Consider the following 5,018-nt stretch of genomic DNA (forward strand, 5'->3'; position numbering starts at 1 on the left):
CAACTCGCGAGTTGGAGGAGCTCACTGAACGCCTCGAGGAGGCAGGTGGCGCCACCAGCGCACAGGTCGAGATGAACAAGAAGCGCGAGGCTGAGTTGGCCAAGCTCCGTCGTGACCTTGAGGAGCAGGCTCTGCAAAACGAAGCTGTCATTTCTTCTCTTCGCAAGAAGCAGAACGATGCTGTTAGTGAGATGGGAGAACAGATCGACCAGCTTCAGAAGCTTAAGGCTAAGTACGTCATCATCGGCTAGACATGAAATTACAGCTTTATACGCCTAATATTTATATTTTTTATGTGTTTCGCATTCTAATATTTGATCAGTAATCGATTTTAGTGCCAATTCCTATAAATGATTGAACGATTCCAAAAAATTATAAATGTTATCCACTTTACTTGTATCGCTACACAAATACTTGGTTGCATTACATAATATAATTATAGCAATTCTGTTATCCTTATTTGATCTGCAGTAGGTTTTACTGCCAACTCCTATAAAATCCGCTTTACTTGTATTGCTACATAAATACTTATTTATATTATTTTATATACATATTTGCATTACGTAATATAATTATTGCAATGCACTCATCATTCTTTGATTAGCAATAGGTTTTACCCCAAATCACCATCAAATCTGCTATACTTGCATTGCTACACAAAATACTCATCATACAATTATACATAGTATTATTATATCACTCACCATTCATTGATTATTCCAGGATCGACAAAGAAAGGGCACAGGTAAAGGTTGAGCTGGACGACTGCAAGGCCAACATGGAGCATATCAGCAAGAGCAAGGGACAAGCCGAGAAGCTGGCCAAGGCTCTCGAAGGTCAGCTGAGCGAGGCTAACGCTAAGCTGGACGAATCTGCTCGCATCATCAACGACATGAACGCGCAGAAGAGCAAGTCCAGCAACGAGAACAACGACCTTCAGAGGCAGCTGGAAGAGGCCGAGTCTCAGCTAAGCCAGCTGACGAGGGTCAAGGCCCAACTAGCTTCACAGTTGGAGGAGATTCGCGCACAAGTTGACGAGGAGTCGAGGGCGAAGGCGTCCATGCAGGCACAGATGCGCAATGCTCAACACGATGCCGAGCAGCTGCGCGAACAGCTAGAAGAGGAGGCTGAGGGAAGGAGCTCTCTGCAGAGGCAACTGGCCAAGGTCAACAACGAGTTCAACACGCTGCGTGCACGAGTTGAGAGCGAGGGTCTGGGAGGTGGCGGACCAGAGGCCGAGGAGGTCAAGTAAGTCTGATTAGTAGATTACTAATTAGTGATTAAGTAGGAAATAATAATAATCAATTCAGTCGAATTATTTATGTATGAGTAAGTCAGTGTGCGCTTAGAAAGTAAGCGTATAATCAAGAATATTTACGGACAATTTACGTTTGCTATGCTCTTTGTTTAGCGACCCTATGAACGATATTTTTGCATGGTATTTTTTCACAGGCGTAAGTTCCAAGCGAAGCTGCAGGCAAGTGAGGATGCCCTCGAGGCAGCTCACGCTAAGATCAACCAGCTGGAGAAGACCAAGCAGCGCCTCTCCAACGACCTGGATGACATGTCCATCGAGGTGGAGCGTGCGACCAGCGCAGCCAACGCCGCCGAGAAACGCCAGCGCAACTTCGACAAGATCATCCACGAGTGGAAGCAGAAGAGCGATGATCTCGCAGCCGAGCTTGACGCCTCCCAACGCGAATGCCGCAACGTCTCCACCGAGCTGTTCAAGGCCAAGGCCTCCCAGGAGGAAGCCAACGACGCCGTGGAGTCGCTGAAGCGCGAGAACAGGAACCTCAGTGACGAGATCAAGGACATCACCGACCAGCTCAGCGAGGGAGGCAAGAGCGTCCACGAGATGGACAAGGCCCGGAGGAGACTCGAGCAGGAGAAGGAGGAACTGCAGGCCGCCCTGGAGGAAGCCGAGGCCGCCTTGGAACAGGAAGAGTCTAAGGTCGTCCGCGGTCAACTTGAACTGCACCAGATCCGCCAGGAGGTCGACAGACGTCTCGCCGAGAAAGACGAAGAATTCGAGACAACCCGCAGAAACCACCAGCGCGCTGTTGACTCCATGCAAGCCAGCCTCGAAGCTGAGGCCAAGGGCAAAGCCGAGGCAATGCGCATGAAGAAGAAGCTTGAGACAGACATCAACCAGCTGGAGGTTGCTCTAGACGCGTCCAACCGCCAGAACGCCGACGCTCAGAAGAACCTCAAGAAGCTGCAGAGCGAGCTTGTCGACCTGATGTCGCAGCTTGAGGAGGAAATGCGCGCCCGCGACGGACGAGCTGCGCCTAGTGAACAGCTGGGAGCCAGCGAGCGCCGACTGCAAACGCCGTAAGGCTCGAGCTGAAGAAGAAAAAGAAAAGAGAAACAAAACGTACCTCCCTGGAGCAAAGCAGAGCGCAACCGGCGCAGGTCGAAGCCGAGAATTTGAACGAAAAGAAGGAAACTACAGAAGATCAACTTAGGAGAGATACTCCAAGAGCTGCACAATAGGTACACAGAATTAAAACTGCGAACTACACGCAAGAGAAAAGCATAGAGAAAAGTGAACATGAAAAAGACGAACCATAGCAGGAAAAACCAAGATCAATTGATAGAGGACCGAATCAAATAGAGCGCATCAAGGCAAAAATGCACGAAATGAGAATGCAAAAATAGAAGGTAGCCGATTGACTAACAGATGAGCAGCACCAGAAATATGAGAAGGAAGCTGCGAAACAACAGGAATGCAATGAGAACACGCCACCCACGCTGAAAAATGGCCACGCAAGTCGTTGGAAGCCAGCTGAAAGGAAATCTGACAGGTCAAAAATTAAGAAAAAACGATAACATGGATGGGTAATGCCAACGTGCTGAGGGGCAGAAGAATGATTGCCAAGGCTGGAAGCATATCGCTCCGTTGAGCTTTCAGAGAGGCAGAGGCTGGATGAAACCTGAACACAAAAAAGAACACGCCATCAAAAGACTAGAAGAACAAAAAAAAAAAATAAAGACACAAAGGCCGACCAGACAACGAATAGAAATAAAAGCCTGCCCTGCAGATTTCGCATGATGGAAAAAATCAAGCACACGATGCAGCCGACAGCTGGAGAGCACTCATACGAGAAAGATCAAGCTTACAAGCGCCTAGAATCGACGAGGCGTCAGGGTTGGCCAACATGCTAACCTGGCCATAGTACCGCAAGGCGCAGGTATGAAGCTGAGAGGAGGCTGAGGCACGCGCTGAAGATGCCGAGTCTTGCCGTTGCTAAGCTGAGGTCGCTGCCCGTAGCTGCTGGCTTCTTCCATCGCCATCCGCTCGTAAGTTAATGAGCAATTAGATGCTTGTCCATACGCTTCTTAGGCCCGAACTTATGTCATACACTAATTTATTGATATATCGTTTTTCGAGCCTACCTATCGCATTCATATCTATAGATCAAGCTTATGCTCGTGTGATTGAATATTGTTCAGGTCGATGTAATCTTAAGATTTATTGATTTTCTTTTTCGAACAGTTGTCAAAACTGCAAGGATGTAAACCATAAGTGTTGATTGTGAGCTACGGTGGTTTATGCGTTGCAGGTATGGTTATCGGTTCCACGTTAGATAAATTCCCCAATTTTATGAATAATTCTCAAAACATAATGCTGAAATCACGAATATTTGTTATATGAATATGTAGATATCAGATTTATAGATATGAGAATATGTTAAATATCGATAATTTTGGGGGGTTTTATGCGTTGTCGGTACGCGATATGGTTACGAGGCATCTGTTTAATTTTAATTGGTGATTTAATTTCTGTTACTTTTTGTTGGTTTGATAGCCAATGCGGGGGATGCAAGGATGACTGGACTGGATTGAATATAGATGTTCAGCCAGACATGTCTAGTAGTTCCATAGCACGATAGCTTCCAGTAATCTAGATTGATGAATCTGCTTGTCTTAGCCTGATTTGAGATGGAATTTCCCGATGGCTGTCAGGTCCACAGCTGAATTCATGATCATGGCTGGGCTCGCGGATGCGGGTTTCTTCCACATAGCCTACCACTTGCCCAGCTTAGCTGGCTCTACTGATCCCGCTGATATCTGATATCGGATTGCCAATGCTGCAGATAGTGTTGCATAGCTCGTTGACTGGCGTCAGGTCGGTGTTATTTTCCCGGAGCAAATTCACTTTCGCTGCTTAGAAAAGTTATTTTTGTTAATGTAAAAACGTGTGATTTGCGAGGTGTGATTGCGGATCCTTTGCTCCAACTTATCTCTAGTATTTCTCATGTAAATTGGCTCTACACAACACTGGTCATAAAGTATTTTGTTGAATACGTATTCTTAGCCTAGTCACGACCTTTATGCGCTATTTTATTATTCTTTTGCTCTGGGCGCTGGGTCTCGTAGCCAAAATAACGCAGGTGAATGCGCTGGATAATGTGTAAAATTATCACCCAGCGCACAATACATATATACAACAATAACATCAAACGCTTCTATCAGTAAGCCTTGTCTATAATCTTTCTCTTTACACATCACTCATATTTCAATATAGAGCCGACAATTAGGACCAAATNCTGCTATTTGCTACCCACTTTCGCCATGTTGATTTAAACTTAAAGCTTCGGTTATCATACTTAAACACCAAATAATTCGACAGTTCCATTATTAAAGTACAGTATTTTCAGAGTGCAATATCGTTCCCTCGACATTAAATTTGTATAGGGGTTACTCAGTACTCAACATCCATTATGTACAAAATCAAAACTACTAAACTATTACCGGGTTTTCACGTCTGCTTTGCACGCCTCCGGTATCTTACCTTATCCGGAAAAAAGGAAAACGACCGTAACTTTATATCTACCTATGCAGAAATAAATTTGATGTGTAGAGAAATCTTGGTTTCTATGCTTGAAACTCATTTGCTACGTTATTATTTCAATTTCGGTTTCTCAAATTCAAAATTAACATCGTATACGTAACCTAGTTAATTATACATACACGCAAACGTGATAATTTACAAACTGACCTATATGTGGATA

At 45.1% G+C, this 5,018-nt stretch overlaps 1 pseudogene; it reads left to right on the forward strand.

The window, feature by feature from the left end:
- LOC106808096 overlaps positions 1 to 2,496 on the forward strand; it is a 31,010-nt pseudogene extending 28,514 nt beyond the window's left edge.
- The last annotated feature ends 2,522 nt before the right edge of the window (positions 2,497 to 5,018 follow it).

This window comes from Priapulus caudatus, unplaced genomic scaffold, assembly GCF_000485595.1.
Source record: "Priapulus caudatus unplaced genomic scaffold, Priapulus_caudatus-5.0.1 Scaffold253, whole genome shotgun sequence".
Lineage (NCBI taxonomy): Eukaryota > Metazoa > Priapulida > Priapulimorpha > Priapulimorphida > Priapulidae > Priapulus > Priapulus caudatus.